The sequence below is a fragment of the Octodon degus genome, unplaced genomic scaffold (genome assembly GCF_000260255.1).
Source record: "Octodon degus isolate 3935 unplaced genomic scaffold, OctDeg1.0 scaffold00082, whole genome shotgun sequence".
Classification (NCBI taxonomy): Eukaryota; Metazoa; Chordata; class Mammalia; order Rodentia; family Octodontidae; genus Octodon; species Octodon degus.
This window is the reverse complement of record NW_004524658.1, coordinates 7,286,950-7,306,881: the sequence shown is the minus strand read 5'-3', so window position 1 is coordinate 7,306,881 and position 19,932 is coordinate 7,286,950. Positions and strand designations below refer to the sequence as shown.

Here is a 19,932-nt window from a genome sequence, read left to right as displayed (position 1 = left end):
GTAAATAAAGTTAAAAATGTACAATAGATATTGAGAAATGTGAAGAAACTTCCAAAAAAGAGAAACTGGAATTGGGGAAAGGAGAAAAGAAGGAAGGAAAAGGAAAAAAAATACATACATATAAATATATAAATATACACACATGCAACATAGTTAAGATAGTTATATTACTAATTGCTATCAGTTCATTTAAAAAAAGACTTATGCTTATACTACTTGACCAATGTTTCAATCCTGCATCTTGTCATCTGAGCAACTACTCTGAAGATGACAGTATGCAATATACTAACCATTGTTATGCTCCTGCAATCTTGTTTTGAAACTAAATACCATTCTTTGCCATTTATTTATTTGTATTTTAGGACAGGGTCTACAGGGTAACACTGTGTAGATCAGACTCATAGTGATCCTCCTGTTTCCAGCCTCCCAAGTGCTGGGATTACAGGCCTGTGCCACAATGCCCAGTCTCAACTGCCATTTCAGTGCGCCACCGGGGGCGGGGCTGGCATCGCAGGTCTGGGGATAGAGCCCCCGGCCCCTGTGTCTGCCTAAGCAGGTGCTTTAATCTGCTGAGCTATTTGGCCAGCACTGCCTTTTTTTTTAAAGTAAAAAATAAAACAAAAGCAGGTAAATATTTATAATTTTTAAGATCTACTAAAATGACAGTACAGAAATGAAAAATAATGCCACAACAGATGCAAGATCAAACAAATTAAGGTAAGCTGGAGCTACATTGAGGATAACAATGTACAACATAAAAACCACAGTTGAATACTTCTCATCTTGTTCTTCTACATGTGTACTGTTTATGTCTCATCCATTATTGATACCTTTTTAAAATAAATTAAAAAAGCAAAAAGGACAAGAAAAAATGGTTTATTGAAATTAAGAGTTAATGTTTGTTTGACCAACCATACATACATATATCTGATAATCCAAGCATCAAATCTGATGATAACAATACATAAAACAACAACTATTGTTAATTTTCTAATCTGGTTTTGAAATTCTGTACCATTTGTATTGTATGTTGCTTTATTTCTATCTTTGTTTTTACTTTTTTTTTTTAAAGAGTATTTGGCTGTTACAGGATCTCACTACACAGCTCAGATTCATAGTGATCCTCCTGTTTACAGCTGCCCCAGTGCTGGGATTACCATCAGTATAGGCCACTAACCCTGGACTCTGTGGCCTGCTCAGCCTGCCCTAGGGGTGGGGCTGGTGTAGCATGTGTTGCCAGTGATGGAACTGTAGTCCCTTGCCTAAGCTTCCCTGAAGCAGGTGCTTTTGTCTGCTGAGCTATCTCACTGGCCCTGTTTTGACTCCTTAAAAAAAAAAAAAGGTAAGCTGGAAACAGTAAGAGGTGAGCTGCTGAAGTGGGCTTTGGAAGACATGGCATAGAGTAGCCAGGCCAGATCAATCACACAACCACAGAGAGTGAGGTGCAGCAGCTCAGAGGTGCCCGCTAAGGGGCCAGCAGGAACAGGAAGAGTGCTGGGACTCAAAATGAACAGATTAGCTGCGTCTTTATTTAAGGAAAAGTATGACTCTTCTTATGGAAGAAATCAGTCCTTAAGCAAAGAACAGCTTTAGAGTGGAGCATTAAGGGGACTCTCCCCTGAGTGACATGATTAGTTCCCTGGCTCCAGCATCCTGAAGCTGTCTTTGATTTTTAGAAAAGGGTGACTTGTAATCTGGAGTCGCAGACTAGAAGAAGGCAGTCAGACTGGCAGTGATTGCTTTTCCTCATCATATTGGGTGAACCCATGTGACAATTAAGATTATGAAAAGAAATTAGTACATGTAGCATAAAATGTCAGTTTCTACTTAGTGTCTCCTGTAATGCAGACAGCCCAAGATAGCCTCCTCGAAGTGCGTTTTCTCCCTCTCCAGTACAGACACACACACTCTTCCTTTTCCCTTCCCCCAGCCTTGCCCTGCCCTCAGGCTTGCACATTTGGGTGTTACAAATTGATACAATGGACCCAAACCTCAATGATCTGAAATAATCACAACTTGATTTTTCATATGCTTTTCCTTAAGAAGTTATTAAAATATGTTTCATTAAAGAAATATTTAAAATATAAAAAGAGACCAAAAAAGGGGTCTGCAATAATTTTAACCAGGAGAGCTTTAGGCTCAGGATGCTCACTACGCAGCCAAAGCAAGAGCAGTGTCCACAGAAAAGAGTAAAGCGACTTTTACCTGAATGCTTGATAGAAAGGAAAGTTTGAAAGAACTGGGACTAGAGCAGTTTGCAGGAAAAAGGAGATTCTACCAAAATGCTTGATTCAATGGGAAGAACTGGAAAGTTCCATTAGCAAGGAAATGTAACAAGAATCTTTGTCACCGTAATGAATCATTAACTAAAATAATATTTATTTAGTGTCAACTGGGGATATGGCACCCTTTTAGCTGAGAATGTGGTAATTATGAAGAAAAATAAACAACAAAAATTAAATTAGATTAGTGTAGTTATTCCAATTTTCTTGAAGCCTACAGTTTAGAAGAGGCAATGTGACAATAGCTTAAAAAATTAAGTTAAAATAATTTATAATAGGTATGAAAAAAAATAAGAGAAATAGAGCAAGAATGCTAGGTAGAAGAGTTGTTTTTTTAGAATAAGATGGCCAGTGAAGCCCTGTTCAGCAGCTGCCTCTTAGGTATAGAATTTGAAGAAGGGAGGGATCAAGTGATATGGCCATCTGCTGAATTCACGACACAGGGAACAGTAAATGCAAACGGTCCCTTCCCACAATCTTGTAGATGCTTCCTTACAGGATTAAAAATTGATATAAATGGCATCAATTTTTGAAATATTAAAATAAAAGAACTAAGAATAGAAACCTGGAGAGAGAAGAGTTGAAGGTGTACTAAAGCCTTATCTGAGAGATGAGAGGGCTACAAAGCCATTACATATAATTAATGGGACAAAAATGTCATTACTTTTGTTTTAGTTACCCTTTTCTCATTGCAGGGACAAATACCCAACACTCAAATGAAGGAAGGAAAGCTGAAGGAAGCTCACAGTTACTGGAGGTTTCAGTCCATACTCGACTGGCTCCAAGGCAGAGGGCACCAGTTCATGACGGCAGAAGGCAGCAAAACAGCAAGAGCAAAATGGAGGAGTAACAGCAACAATGGCAACAGAGAAGTCTGTCTCTGTTTCTTTTGTTACATTCAGGCTATCTGTCCCAGGCTGGGGGTAGCACTCACACCCATAATCCCAGCAGTACTCACACCCATAATCCCATCAGTACTCAGACCCATAATCAGTGGATCATGAGTTAATCACAAACTCTAGAAGTCGGCCCCATGATTGCATGAAGCTTTGGGAGGACAAATACCCACAAACCATAACAACTTTATTACCCATAGTTATGACAAAACTACAGAGGCATTGCCTGATTCCTTAGCCTCACCTCGAGTTGCCCTACCCTGCACTCTATGGTCTATCTCCACTGGCCTCTGAACTCCCTGAGCAAGCCCCTGAAACATTCTCTATATGCTGTTCTTTCCTTCTGAAATGTTTTTGTCCAATGTCACCCTATTCATTAGGCACATTTGAAACAGGGTCTAGAGTTCACAAATGTTTAGGAGCTATGAAAATGTTCTAATTTCTTTTGAAATAAGAAAAAAATACATCAAAGAAATATTTTAGTTTTTTTTTTTTTCTTTATTTTTTTGTACAGGGTCTCACTATGCAGCTCGGACTCTAGTGATCCTCCGGCTGTCTTCCTCTCTCATGCTGGGATTACAGGCATGTGCCATCACACCTGGACAAAGAAATTTTTTCTTCTTTAAATGTATTTAGGACAGGGTCTACAGGGAGATCAGACTCAGTGATTCTCCTGTTTTCAGCCTCCCAAACACAGGGATTACAGGCCTGCACCACCACGCCCAGTCTCAATTGCTGTCTCAGCAGGCCTCTAGGGTGGGGTCGGCAAGGCACACCAGGTATCAAACCCAGCCTCTGTGCTCTGCCTAAGTGGGCACTTTAGTCCCCTGAGCTATCTATCTGGTCAGCCTTAAGAAAATATTTTAATATGTAATACTATCATTCATTTTCATATCATAGTAATATATTTTTATGTTGGAAGGGACCCATGACAGCAAGTGTTTGCAGCCGATGAAAGTCACAGTGCACCACTTCCTTATCCTAGTCCCAATTTTCTGAACCTTCTAAAGTCCTACACATCTCTCAATTTTCAGCTAAAATGCCTTCTTGAGGAAAGTTTTACCTGATTTTCCCAGACTACATGAGTCTGTCTAATATTTGTTCTCTATCACCTTGAACTATGGTAGCAAAATAAGTAAAATTTTGTAAGATTGTGCTTAATAAAAATCTGCACCTGTGCTCACTTTATGTATTACTACACCTTCAAGCTGAAGTACACTGCCTCATATGCAGTGACAGGTACACTGAAGGACTGAGAACTTCCACTGTGGCTCTCTCATGTCCTGTTCTTGTATCCATGTCCTGTCCTTGTATCCTGTCCTTGCTCTAACCCCTTCTTGAGCTCTTACAGGTTTCTTTCGTACTCTTGATAAAATTCACATTGTACTAACAACGGTTTGCATTCCCCCCCTTCTAAGAACCATCCTGGACCACCTTAAAATTAAACTTTGGCTAACCCTTGTTGTTAAAAAAAGCCTTTCTACATTCCATCTTTCTTCAAATTATAAAGTATCTGCTTCTTTAAGTGGCTGCTTCAACAAAGCAGTCAGGCTCAGGTTGCTGTGGTTGCATTCCCACAACTCAAGCCAGCCAAACCTGCCCTGAAGGCATTGGGAGAAAAAAAAAATCCTAAAGTATCTTTGCATCTTTTCATGCGTAGCACTTTCGAATATAAGCTCGTATGCTCTGGCTGCCTTTCTTCCACAATGCGCATTCTCTGAGGTTACAGAATAAATAAATAGCTGCTTCATGAATTATATGTGTGGTGCCTTAGAAGAATTAAGAACTTTTTAAGGTCCAGGAGCACAGCTCCAAGGTAGAGCAATCAGCAGTATGTATGAGGCCTTGGGTTCAATCCTAAGAAACACTCCTAGCCACACTTACACACTGAAATAAAATAACAAAGTAAAAACAAAAACAAAAACAACACCCCCCCCCCCCCCCCCGTTTTTTGACAGTAGTCTTGTAAATCTAAACACACTAAGCAATAGCTAATGAGAGGTGAATAATCTTAGGAAGAATTTAAGTCTAAATAAATTCTAGGGGATTTGTGCCGCCTGAAGGGGATCTTTTTGTGCATGTGCCATCAACCTCAAGAAAAACATTTGACACATAGCAAGTCTTCAATAAATATTTGTGTTTTGCTAAAATGAATATTTCAAACTAGTGAGACATAACTAGGAACAGAAGAACAAGAGGGTAGTTTAAAAACATCAGTGCTCTGTACTCTTATTTATATTTATCATGCAAAAAAAATATTTGATGTCTCAAAAAGGAAAGAGCAATTGATGTCAACAGGTTAAGAAAAATTATTTAAAACATGAAAATACTATTCAAAATTCTAGGATAATTCTTTTCTTTTCCCTCCCTCCCTTCCTTCCTTCCCTTCTTTTTGAGACAGAGTAGCCTTGAACTCACTATTGTAGCCCAGGCTGGCCTCAAATTCAGCAATTATTCCTACCTACGTCAGCCTCCACAGTGCTGTGATTACAGGTATATACCACCATGCCCTGCTTAAATTTTAAGTTTTTACAAGTTTTATATATTATTAGTTCAGTTTTCTGATCCTACTACATACTATATAATCATTTTTGTCTCTTATTGCCTCAGTATCTTCATTTATAAAATTCAAATAATAGGAGTTATAATACAAATGAGAATAGTTTTGGCATATGGTAAGCTCTATTTAAAGCTTGTTATTCTTTTAATTATTAGGTGATTAATACTATAATACAATTTTGTTTTTACTATCATTATTATTCTATAAATTGGATAAGTAAATACTTTAGCTTGTCAATTCCCTCTCTTTTACTATTTGTCATGTAAAGTATTTGCCTGTTTTCAAAAGGTGATATAATTCCTACAACTTTAAGACATAAAATGATCATTAAAGAAAAAAACTATAAAGATATACAGAAAATGAGGTTTCAATAACTGAAAAGACTATTTCAAAATGTGCACACATTTTTAAGCAGTTCATAATTTTATCCAATCAGGCTAAAAGAATATTTTTAGCAAAGTGCAGTATATACGGGAGGTTTTTCAACTATGTATTTCCCACAAAACTCTAATAAAAATGAGAGATGAAATTTATTTCATTTCAAAAACTTTTATCTCCCTTGAATAGATGTTTAATATAGATGAAAACAATTTTCAACAGTGATTACTTTCTTGGAGTTACACTTTTTATACATAATTCTTTCTGTAGATACATGAAATTATATATATATATATATATATATATATATATATACTAAACATAAACATAATAGGACATGAAAAATCTATGAAGGTCTTTTGTTTTGGCAAACATTTAATTTACCTTCATAATTTGACTGCTGAGATGACCTGTGGAATAAAGTAAAAGATTCAGGTTTGATTCTCTCTGGTATTTCAAATAATAGCCCACAATCTAAGAGCCACTTTTTGAAGATAAATGACTGGTTAGAAGCACTTGTGTCCCCAGGCTTTGCCTACGGCCTATAATCTCACCTAATCATTACTCAGGATCCTCTAGAAAAGCCTGAAGCAAAAATTCTGATGGATATTCGGAATTAAACTTGTGTATTCATTTTTGAACATCTTTCCCTCTGCTTTCATGACTTCATTTTTTGTTTAAATCATCAGTACCAACCACAGCAAACTACGAAACCTAGAGCAATAGCCAATCTGTTATGAATGTTGGCTTTCATTACTCATTTATAAAAGACATTCTAATAACAACAATGCCTAGGGACTATATTGCATAATACATGCAACTAGGTACATGAAAGTCTCAAAGAGCATATGAAACAGTGATAAAGGAGAGTTCAATACATTGAGAATTTTGAAATATAGTTTTCATGATTCAGTTATTATTTGAAAACCCCAAATAATTTTCTTAAGTGCCACAATGCAAAGTTAGGGATGCAAGTCTCTGAAACAAGGGATAAGCTAAAGTAAAATCTTACCATAAATTAATTAAATGGGAAATAAAATATATTATTTATTGCCATCTGTCATGCTACAATTCTCCATTCTTTATTTATAGGCTTGACCACTGCAACTGCTTTCCTTTTATTCCAGTAACTGCTCAGCTGACAATAAAATACAATTTTTTACCCACCACGCGAAAGAATCTGGAGAAGGCATATTTAAAGTTTTACTTAAAAGACTTGGGAAGACCCAGGTTAGGAGAGTACAGTTTATCTAACTCACCATTTAGAATAGCACTTTCTGAGTATTAAAAAAATAAAATTCATATAACACTACAAAGAATTATAATTTCTAAGCCAACTTTAGTAAAAAAGGAATAGGCTTTGTGTGTAATTAAACACTTTCCTTTTAATATAGGGAATAAGTAACATTTTCCTTTACAAATTATTTATTACAATTAAATTCTTAAGGGGACCATTTAAAAATCATGTCATTAATCTTTGCTAATGCTGATGTTTGATAGATTATAAATCTGTTACAGTGGAAGTGATTTCAGCTTGACAAACAATGGCAGAAATAAAATATGGGTTTGATAAAATTATACCTGGAATTGGTGCATACATAAAATGCTAACAAACAAAATGATTTAATGTCTAAGATTTCCTTCAAAATAACATAGAGAGTACAATTAAAACAAACAAAATTAGTTATGAGTTCTTAATTACTAATGCCAAAATGAGATACATGGTACATGGGGGTTCATTATTGACCTTATATGGAAAAACTAAAGCACACAAAATAAAAACAAAACATTAAAACAAAAGATTATACAACAAAGCTCATCTTCTTTTCTTTCTTGTAGATCAGTCAGGATGAAACTTTTGATCTTGGGGGCTGGGGAGATAGCTCAGTAGAATAAGCACTTGCCTGACAAGCACGAGGCCCTGAGTTCAATCCCTGGTTCTACAAACAAACAAAAAAACAAACACCCTTTTGATTTCTGGCTAGGAGAAGCAATGACCCTCCTAAGTCTGAAGCAGTTACAAGAAGATGGACCCTCAGGCTTTCTACACTCAAGAATAAGAGACCAAGGTCTGATGTGTGGGAATTAGGCAGAGTAGAATAAAGACATGTAGGAAGGAGACAAGGAAAATCTTAAGGAAAAAACTATACTTTTAAGAAGATTCTAGTAGGGCTGGCGAGCTAGCTCAGTAGACTAAGTGCCTGCTTAGGCAAGTACAGGGTTTGGGGTTTGATCCCCACACCACAGGTTGCATCAGCCCCACCACGAAACCAGCCTGGAATTGGTGTATACATAAAATGATGACAAATAAAATGATATAATGTCTAAGATTTCCTTACAAATCCAAGAATTAGATCTCTCAGAAATCTAAGGATTGAAGAGGTAATTTTTAGATTCTTTCTGTCTTAAAGAACTGGTAAAGGGCCAGGGAGATGGCTCAGTGGAATAAGTGCTTCCCTGGCAAGCGCAAGGGCCTGAGTTCAATCCCCGGTTCCGCAAAAAAAAGAACTGGTAAAGACGAACACAAAAAGTGTAGTGAGTTTTATATTTACTAAAGGTAGGAAAAGAAACATGGTCTGCAGAGCGAGTGTGGGACAATTAAAAGTATGAAAAGAAGCCGGCCACCAAGACCAGGCCGAAACTGGGCGTGGTGGCAGTGTATGCCTGTAATCTCAGTGCTGGGAGGCTGAAAACAGGAGGCTCACTACAAGTCCAAGCCCTGAAGTGACACCCTGTACCAAATACATTAAAAAAAAAAAAAAAAAAAAAAGAAAAAGACTCTACTATGATAGAATTGTCAAAAATTTGTATATTTGTGTGATCTAAATTTAATGTTAAATGTAAACTTATACAATGACGTTTAAAATGTTTTGCAATTAAATTTTTTTCTCTTGCTCATTTTCTTATAAAATAGTGGTTTTTTTTCAGAGCAGTTTTACGTTTCCATCTTTCTCTTCCTCCCAAATTGTATCCCACAAGTAGATGTCATTTATAAGAAAGGATTCTATGGTCAAATTTGTTTGATTTCTAGGATCTTCACACACTACTGAAGCATGAAACTAGGGTGTAGCAAGCTAGCTGGGGAAGTGGGTATTACCTGTCATTCACAGAAATCCAGAAAACACACCAAAGCCATGTACTGGAACCAATCTGAAAGTTTATTTCTAATTCTTCTCCTGAGAACTGAAGCAGGTGTTTGATAGGACAACCTCAATCTGACATCAGTCTGAGGAATGGGAGGTACACAAGACGGCTGCACGAACCCCGTGATCACTGTGTTCTCCCCTTCACAGAGCTTTGCTTTCACCCTATAGAGTGTACTTTTTTTCCTACTTTTAATTGCCTCATTCTCACTCTGCAGAGAACATTTATTTTCCTACCTTTAGTAAATATAAAACTCATTACACTTTTTGTGTTTGTCTTGACCAATTCTTTTAAGAAGAAAGAATCTAAAAATTACCTCTTGAAAGAAGGAGTCCCATGGGAGCTGGTGAGATGGCTCAGTGGTCTAAAGCACCTACTTGGAACAAGCTTGGGAAAGCGCAGGGACCACGGTTCGATCCCCCAGCACCACATGCCAGCCAGCCCCGCCCCCTGGTGGGCTGAGCTGGCCACACATACACACACACACACACACACACACTAAATAAATAAATAAATGTTTAAAAAAAAAAAAAAAAGAAAGAAAGAAGGAGTCCCCAGTACTACAGAACCTGGTAACACTATCATATGATAGACCCAAGAGTTACAACTGATCTCATATATGAACACATTGGGTCACAACTAGAATTTTAGGTTTATCTTATAACAAAAGTCTTGAGTTCTGACCCATCTGGGCCCAAATGTACGTCTGTGGATATGATCTTGGTCAATTTTTCATAAAATCACTAGAATTACTATCAAAATGGCCTTCAAAGAGCTAGGAAAGAAGCTAATTAAGAAAGGAAGGAAAGAAAGGAAAGACAGCAATCACAGTCAAAAAGAAGGAAATGGTCGAGAAATGAGTGATGTTTGTGGCACCTAACTTACTTATATGTACACCGTCCTGGAATCACCAACTCAACAGTCATACAGAGAAAAGATTTGTATAAGGAAGTTAGGGTTGCTAAAGGTGTTACTCAAGTTTGTCAGTCACGATCAAGTGTTAGATGGGGTAGAAGGGCTATTATTACTGTGAATAAATGAAAGGCAGATGAGGTTTCAGGTCACAGCCTATCAGTGCAAAAACTAGGGCTATGGATGCAGATCTCATAAAGGATACTCCATTGAGTGATTAATAGTGAAATACTTCATGCCAGTAAGGGGTAGTTTCACAATTTTATTTATTCATTTATTTATTGGCTGAACCAGGGATTGAACTCAGGCCCTTGCACTTGCCAGGGAAGTACTTATTCTACTGAGTCATCTCCTTGGCCACCAGTTTTATAATTTTAAAGTGAGAACTTAAGTTCACTGTGTAACTAAACCTGGTGAGGCAGCAGCCAGTGCTGATAAAAAGGCTGCTGAAAAATCATATACACCACTTTGAAACCATGATACAGAGCAATGGGTTTTGCTCTCAAGTTTTATTTTTTAAAATTAATTAATTAATTTGATACAAGGTCTTGTTAGGCAGTTTAGACTCATAGTGATCCTCTTGTCTCAGCCTCTCCAGCACAGGGATTACAGGCATGCACTACCATGCCTAGTTTTTGAGGCCAGCACAGCATGCCTTGGATTCCTGGATTAGTACAGCATGCAGTACTAGGGACAGAACTTTGACCCTTGCACTTCCTACACTGGCACTTAGACCACTGTTATTCCCCTAGTCCATCAAGTTTTCAACTGTGATGAATCTGGCCTTTTGTGTAAGAAAATGCCCTGGAGAACATACATTACCAAAGAGGAAAAGAAAATGCCAGGTTGGGCTGGCAAGATAGCTCAATGAACTAAGTGCCTGCTTAGGCAAGTGCTAGGACTTGTGTTTGATCCCTGGCACCACATGCCATGCTGGCCCCTACCCTGGGCAGGGTGAGCTGGCCACAGAAACCAGAAATGGTGGTGCACACCTATAATCCCAGCACTGGGGAGGCTGAGACGGAAGTATCACTATGAGTCGAAGATGTGTAGTGAAATCCTGTACCAAATACATAGGGGAAAAAAAAAGAAAGAAAAGAAAAATGAAAATGCCAGATTAAAAGCCTTTGAAGGATAGGCTAAACTTATTGCTATGTGCCAATATGAGTGGTGACCTAAAGATAAAACCCCTCTTGGTTTATCACTCTGAGATGCCCACAGTGGTCAAAAAACATAAAGTCATGATGAATAGTCTAGGGGTCATATGGCTATCTAAGGCAAAAGCCTAGGCAACAAGACTACTTACTATTGAGTGCATCAGGGAGCTCTCTGTCCTACTGTTAAGAGACGGTACCTAGAGGGCAAAGGTATACCACTCAAGCCTCTCTTCATGATGGTAAATGGCAACTACTTGCCCACAAGATTTAGAAGAGGAAATGGTTGACAAATTTCCTTGGGTCTCAGTTGAGGTCCTCCCACCTAATACAATTCCTTTACGGCAGCCTGTGCATCAGCAGGCTGTAGCTAACTTTAAGAAGTTATACACCAAGAAACTGTTCCTGAAGTGCTACCAGATGGTTTCAAATACAGATTTAATCAACCTTTAAAGAGCTCTGGAAGGAATATTACACTATCTTTTCTTGTGTGGGGTTAATTGAGAAGTGCTGGGCCAGTGTCTCTAAGGACACTAAGATCCTCCTGGAAGAAACTGTGGCCTAAAATTATACAGAAGAGAGACTTGGAAGGTTCTTTAGAGGAGCATGAGCCTTCAACTGAACCTATGGCTGATGACACTGCCATTAAGGCAGAGTCCATAGGCTTGAGGTAGACAGGGGTGATGTTGAGCAACTGGTGGAGGAACACTCAGAGGAACTGCCCTCAGAGAAGCTTCAGCAACTTCTGGCTGAGCAACAGAAAAAGGAAGCTCAGGAGTTCTCTGGAGAGGTGGGTGATGATTAACAATCAGTGCAGCACAGTTCTTCAGAATTGAAGGAAATCATGAAAAAATGGATGGCTACAAACATTTGTACACACTACCCACCCAGACAGAGAAAAAGGCAGTCACTGTGCCACTTGCTTAATGAATGCCATGTAATACTACAGAACTGTGTTAAAGAAAAGACAAAAGCAGACAATCTTGGACCAGTTTTTAGTTTGAAAAAGATGAGACCTTGTGAGCCAGCTTCCTGGTTCTTATGGGCGGGAACTCTCCTTCCAAACAATGACCACTGACCACCTTCTAATCCTCTTCCCTTTCTGGAAGCCAAAGTTGTCAACTGGGAATGATGAGCACAGTGTGAAATTATTGTTTCTGGTACACGAGACACATTTCGTAGCTTTGGTGGTTCACTAGGAAAATTATTGGTGTTTCTGGTAAAGTATGCACATAACACAATCATTTTTATTATGAGAAGGAAATTTGGAATGCATTATGGGTATTTCCATTATATCTTACGGGAAAAATAGTCCAGACTTACAATGAAGTTGAATTATAATCAGTCCTCATGAATATATTAAGTTCCTAAGTCAAAGGTCCATTGATATGTGCATTCAAAGTAATAGTACTTCCTTGAAAATTAAGATTCTACTATGTTTACTTTTGGAAATTGTCTTTAAAAAGTCCTCAGACATGACAAAAAGATATATGTATAAGGACATTCAATGAAATGATGTTAGTACACAGAAAACTTGTAATCATCAAACATAGTCAATAAGATAAACTAGAATATTATATAACCATTAAAAATAATGAGTTGGAGGCTATTTACTGACATGAAAGATGCTATAATGCTAAGAAAAGGAAGCAGGGCAGCCAAAGAACATTTACATCCTATTGTTTCTATCCATTATATATATATATATATATATATATATATATATATATATATACACATATATATCTTAAATTATTTTCTGAATTTATTAATAGGCATATTGCTTAATATACAATATGCCTATTAATAAATTCAAAAAAGAATGCCAGAAAGGACAAACAGTAGGATTTTTCAAGGTGATAGTATTACTACATTTTTTCCCTCTCTTTTCAGGGAACGTGTATTAATTTTATAATAGAATTTATTTTAGCTATGACACCTTTAACTACATAAGTACTTGGAAATATGTGGTACTTTAAATTATTGATATTAGACACTTTCCACGTTTAATTCAGTCCACAGACAAGAGAACTATAATTGCTTGAAGAATCTGTGGTGAGAAGACAAGTTCCTACCTTCAGCAGAGAAAATAATGAAAACATAACAAGTGTGGTGAGATCCAGCCGTGTAATGGAAGCAGTAAATCTCCAGATACTCTACGCCGTTAGGAGTCTCAATAAGGGAAGAACTCTTTTTCTCTGTAACAGAAACAACAAGGGCACCATATTTATTTACAGACTAACTTTGAAACTGGATTTTATTTGATAAAGTTAGTTGGGATTTTTAAAATTTCTACACACTGGTAGTCTTTGGCAAACAGCCAGAGCGCAGCTGTGTGCGGTGTGATGGTGCCTGCCTGAAATGCCAGTGTTTGGACAGCTCAAGCAAGAGGCCCAAGTGAGTCTGAGGTCAGCTTGGGCTGCACAGTACAAGGCTTGCTGGACCAATGGTGACACCTGGTCTCAAAAAAAGAAAACCAAAAGCAAAAGACATCTAACAATAGCCCCTGCAAAAGACAACAGAATATGGGAGAATATCTTCACCCTTTGAGCATATCATGATCAACAACTATAGTAGTAGTGTACTTTCATGTTTACTAATTATATTTAATAATTAAAAAATTGTCAATAAAATTTGGTATATAATTTTTATGTATTTTTTTATCTGCAAGACTGTATGCTATGAACTTAAATGAATGTTATTGTCATGAGTTACATTTTCTAAACAAAGTATTATTTATAATGGCATTCTAAAAAACCTCTTCATTTCTAAAAAAATGACAGCTTCTTGAAGTAATAAAATTAAATGCTTTTATTTAAAAAAAAAAAAAAAAAAAAAGACTGTATGCTAGGGGACCGGGGAGATGGCTCAGTGGAATAAGCACTTCCCTGGCAAGCACAAGGGCCTGAGTTCAATCTCCTGTTCCACCAAAAAACAAAACAAAACAAAACAAAACAAAACAAACAAACAAACCAAAAACCAAAAACAACCAAAAAGACTGTATGCTAGATTCTGAGGTGTGTCTTTTAAGACATCTTTTTCTTTACTTTTTTTGTTTTTGTTTTTGTGCACCCAGGCACTATATATACAATAGTAATCATAATGAGACAGTGTAACTATTAACATCCTTATTTTAAGATGAGCCTATTCAACTTTTGGGAAGTCATCACAAATAGCCTATTCCAGAGCTCTATTACAACTCTATTACAGCCCATTTAAAAAGAGCTTGCCTGGTCCCTAGTCTTATCATCATTGCTATCACCCACACAGACACACAAAGTTTCCAAACCCCTTTTTTTTTTTTTTTAACAATAGGAAAGGTTTATTGGGAAAGTGATATAGGAGAAAAATGAAACTCCCGACCTGAAAGGTACCTGGGATGAGTTTGTGTACTCTAAAACAGAAGAATGAATTTTAGGAACAAATGGAGGTTAAGAGCAAAATACATTTAGTGAAGGAAAGAAAGCAATCCGAAGGAGGGACAGGAGGGAGGCCCAAGCAAGTGCCATGCAAATCTTTTAAGTTAGAGTATGCATTATATCTAGGTGTCTTCCAGGAGCCGGGTGCACTCACAGGCCAGGTTTCAAAGGAGGATGGGACCATGGGAGCACTGCGGTTGCTTGGCGTTAGGAGATGGGTCCTACTCAGGGAGGTTTAGTCTCTCTCCTGGCACCTCCCTTGTCTTTCTGCTTCTTGGCCACCATGACATTAGCAGCTGTCCTCTCCCCAAGCCCTTCTGCCAAGACATTTCTGTGTGTAAATCTGCCAAACAAAGACTGAACTCTCTGAACTTGTTACTTAAAGTAGTTGGTGTTGAAGGTTTTGACCCAGCAAGAAGGAAAGTGATCAATACCAGTTAAAATGAAGAAAATACCTAGGACAGTAACTAAATGCAGTATAAAACATATACGTATAGTAAGCTTCATATAGTATTTATTGTTTGTAAAATGACCTATCTTAATCCTCACACAATTTCCCACCAGTATTCCCGTTTTTCAGATGAAAACTCTAGCTTAGGGAGGATGTTGATATAGGAAGCCTACCAAATTCCAAGCCTAAAAATGTTAAAGAGAAACATAAAATAAAACTTATTGAAATGGACAAAGCAATACAGTAGTAAAAACAATAGCTAAGCATTCTGATATATGTGGTGTGATCAAAAATATGGTGGCTATTTGCTTCATTGCTGTTTTATCTTTTTCTCATTAAAATGAATTAAAATTAAAAAATCATTATAGTAGAAGACACACCACCAGTAATTTTCCTCAAAATACTTCCTTAACCCCCTTTGAAAGCACTTATCACATTATTCTTGCCACAATCTGAAGCAATTCTGGAAGTCCTCTTTCATAACTATCTTTATTTTTGTTGTTGTGGCCTTCTCACTGCATCTGAATCAAGTTGAGACACTTTCTTTTGACACTCAGCAAGAGCCAAATGACCTACACAGCCAGACTCAGCGAATACGGTGCATGAAGACACACTGTCACATTTTTATGAGCCTGGCTTTCTGCTGTATGGCTCATAGGAGTAGCACTCACTGTGTTTTTGATAAAGACAAATAGACATAAAACAGGACTTGCAGAGCTGCTTTCCAAAGTGACAAGAACAATGAAATGGGTCTCAAGGAAGGAGGAGTATTTTGAAGGGGATTGATGGCAATGTGTGTCTCTTTCTTTTACTTTTTTTTTTTTTTTTGCAGGCAGAGTTTTGCTATATACTTTAGGCTGGCCTTGAACTCACTTTGTAGCCCAGGCTGGCCTCAAACTCACAGTAATTCTACTCAGTCTGAGTGCTGGGATTACAGGCATGTGACTACAACAGGCTGCAATGTCTTTTACTGTAATAATTTTTAAAATTTAAACATTCATCATATATTTTGATCAGCCCTGCACATACACATAGAACCACATGCCTGCATGTGCTGTGGTATTGTTACAAATATCAAGCAATACCACTATACAGTAAAACAGCATTTTCAGGCAAGGAGAGATGCAGGGAGAAATGGAGGAGGCAACTGTCTAGGAACAAGAACATGAGTAAAAATCAGCCTCAAGTACAGATTATAACTATATTGGTCCCCTACTGTCAAGTGGAGCCTCACAGATAAACAGCAGGGAAGACTGTCAACTTATTTGGTTTATGACCTTGAGAAAGTCCCTTATATTCATGGTGCCTCAGTTTCTTTTTCTTTTTCCTTTTTTTTGGCAGAACCAGGAATTGAACTCAGGCCCTTGTGCTTACCAGGGAAGCACTTATTCCACTGAGCCATCTCCCTGGCCCCCTCAGTTTCTTAATCTGTAAATGATTATAATTATTAACTGCTAAGGTTGTTACAACTATTAATATTCATAAAGCAATTATATTACAAGGCACAATAGTAAATACTGTGAGTGCGGCATGTGTTTCAAATAAATACGCGGGTGGGGCTAATTAGGCAGAGTTCAAGGACTGTGTAGGGAGTCTGCATGGGATGGTTTCTAAGGCTGTGGTGTCTGAGGACCCACAAGGACACACTGCACTATTTGGCACAGGTGTGCAGCAGGATACATTTGCATGAGCATGATGCAGCACAGACAACCATGCATGTGCTGAACGGTTATGACAGTACATAGAATGTAAACTTTGATAACAGCTAATACATATGAGCTGGACAATACAGACCCTGCTTGCTGCTGTTGCTGATGTCTGCTCTGTGTACTTTCTTTGGGGACCTTATCTGAAAACATACCCTTTTAGTTCCCCAACCCCAACAGCATGTTAGTATCTGCAGGAAACAGCCTACAAGATTATTCCCGACTTGGGGCAGGGGACAAATGAGGATGAGACAAAAGGCACAGGATGAATCTTGAACATGGGGACCAAGGGGACTTTTGCCTCTAGTGGACAAAAAAGCCCTGATTATTGGGCCCACCTCATGTTCATTTACTTAGACACAGGAGCAAGCGTAGGGTAGCAGAAGATGCATCTGCTTCCTGTTACGTCTACTCTATGCCCAGGTGAACAAGGCCATCTCAGGAGGGTTGAGTGCTCCTTGGAACTTGCCTGTGTTGCCACAGGAGCACAGTGTGTTGTTTCCCCTTTTGTGCTAACTGAAGTCAATTTGGCCTTGAGTCACATGACCTGTCCTCCTACAACTATCAGTCCTATTTCACTTCAACCGTGTAAGTAGACATTAAGTGATACTTAGCTTCAAAAGTTAGAATAGTCTTGATTATATCAACTCCCCAAATTATTAAAAAATAAACTCACAATAAACTGATCAATTGAAATGGGGCTGTTTGTGACTATCCTACCCTCAATGCACTCAATCTCATTTGAAAAAGGACCACTAGTTATTAATATCAGGTCTATTTTAAATATCAAATCACATACAAATTGCCTAATCAGTAAACTTAAAACCAGAATTGATAAACTCAAATTAAACCTCCAATCAGGCCAATCTGCCCATCTGTGTTAAGAATTTCTTCTTACTCTGGATATACTTTGAAAAGGCATACAATCATCAGTGTAGTATTCTTACCAATAATGTTAAACCTGAATTAGTAATTTTTTTTTTTAAATGTGTACTTGGTACAGGGTCCCACTACACAGCTTAGACTCATACTGATCCTCCTGTTTTTCAGCCTGGCAATGACACCAGAGATATGCCTTGGTTTTGACAGTTGCCATAGCTGGTGTATATGGAGACAAGGGCCTCTGGAGCAAGGGGGTGCAGGCAGTGCTTAAAAATGCACAAACCATAAAGATCAGTGTAGAAAGCAGCGACTTGTGGTGTGCAAAGGGACACAAAAACTGACACAATAAATGACAGATCACACCCACCGGGAAAGGCTGGGCAGGATTCAGCAACTCTCACATGAAAACATGAATGCAGAAATAAAATAGTTCTCAGGATTGACTACCAATCTTCTGAGTGAGCACGTGAATAGCTGCCTGTTGCCCAGCCATGGCACTTCATGTCTCCAAAGCCCCGGGCTTTGCCCAGATGCTCAAGGAGGGAGTGAAACATTTTTCAGGATTAGAAGAGACTGTGTATAGAAATATACAAGCTTGCAAGGAGTTTGCCCCAACACTCGTATGGACCAAACGGAATGAACGAAATGGCTGTCAGCCACCTGGAGAAGCTGCTTGTGACAGATGATGCAGCAACTATGTTAAGAGAGTTAGAAGCACAGCATCGTGCTGCAAAGATGACTGTGAGGGCCTCTCATACGCTAGAACAGGAGGGCGGAGGTGGCACAAACTTGGTTCTGGTGTTTGCTGGAGCTCTTCTGGAATTGGCTGAGGAACTTCTGAGGACTAGCCTGTCAATTTCAGAGGCTACAGAAGGGTATGAAGTAGCCTGTAGCAAAGCCTATGCAATTCTTCCTGATTTGGTATGCTATTCTGCAAAAAACCTTCAGGATGTTGAGGAAGCATCAGCTCTGCTTCGTACCTCCACAGTGAGTACACAGTGTGGCCATGAAGCATTTCCAGCCAAGCTTATTGCTCAGGCATGTGTATCTATTTTTCCTGACTGGCCATTTCAATGTTGATAACATCAGAGTTTGTAAAATTCTGGGCTCCGGTATCTTCCTCTTCAGTATTACATGGCACAGTTTTTAAAGAAACTGAAGGTGATGTAACATCTGTCAAAGATGCAATAATTGCAGTGTACTCACTCATGCCCTTATGATGGCATGATAACAGAAACTAAGGGAACAGTATTGATAAAGATAGTCGAAGAACTGATGAATTTTAGTAAAGGAGAAGAAAATCTCATGGATGCACAAGTCAAAGCTATTGCTGATACTGGTGCAAATGTCATCGTAACAGGTGGCAAAGTTGCGAACATGGCTCTTCATTATGTACACTAGTACAATATCATGCTGGTGAGACTCAATTCAAAATGGGATCTTAGAAGACTATGTAAAATAGTTGGTGCTACAGCTGGTGCTACAGCTCTTCCTAGACTGACTCCTCCTGTCCTTGAAGAAATGGGACACTGTGACAGTGTCTACCTCTCAGAAGTTGGAGACACACAGGTGGTGGTTTTTAAGCATGAAAAAGAAGACGGTGTCATTTCTACTATTGTATTTGGAGGTTCTACTAACAATTAATGGGTGACATAGAAAGGGTAGTAGATGATGGTGTTAAGACTTTCAAAGTTCTCACAAGGAATAAACGTCTTATACCTAGAAGTGGTGCAAAATGAACTGGCCAAACAGATCACATCATACAGACAGACTGCTCCTGGACTTGAACAATATGCTATCAAGAAGTTTGCTGAGGCTTTTGAAGCTATCCCCCAGGCACTGGCAGAGAACTCTGGAGTTAAGGCCAATAAAATAATCTCTAAACTATATGCAGTGCATTAAGAAGGAAATAAAATATTGGATTAAATATTGAGGCTGAAATTCTTGCTGTAAAGGACATGCTGGAAGCTGGTGTTCTAGATACTTATCTGGGAAAATACTGGGCTATCAAGTTGGCTACTAATGCTGCAGTTACTGTACTTAGAGTTTGATCAGATCATCACGGCCAAACCAGCCAGTGGACCCAAGCCTCCAAGTGGAAAGAAGGATTGGGATGATGATCAAAATGACTGACTGCCTTAATTTTTG

At 38.3% G+C, this 19,932-nt stretch overlaps 1 protein-coding gene and 1 pseudogene across 5 annotated transcripts in view; one reads left to right on the top strand and one right to left on the bottom strand.

Annotated features, from left to right (window-relative positions):
* The window catches only part of Mbd5 (methyl-CpG binding domain protein 5), a 479,901-nt gene that overhangs the window by 124,937 nt on the left and 335,032 nt on the right, over positions 1-19,932 (bottom strand). For 4 of the 5 annotated variants that reach the window (XM_023721333.1, XM_023721332.1, XM_023721337.1 and 1 more), the window contains one exon: positions 13,402-13,524. The gene's annotated coding sequence lies outside the window, so the exon portion shown is untranslated. Of the gene's footprint in view, positions 1-6,500; positions 6,529-13,401; positions 13,525-19,932 lie in introns of those variants that run through there. The other variant, XM_023721334.1, reaches the window with a different exon arrangement.
* On the top strand, positions 18,276-19,917 carry LOC101587988 (annotated as a pseudogene).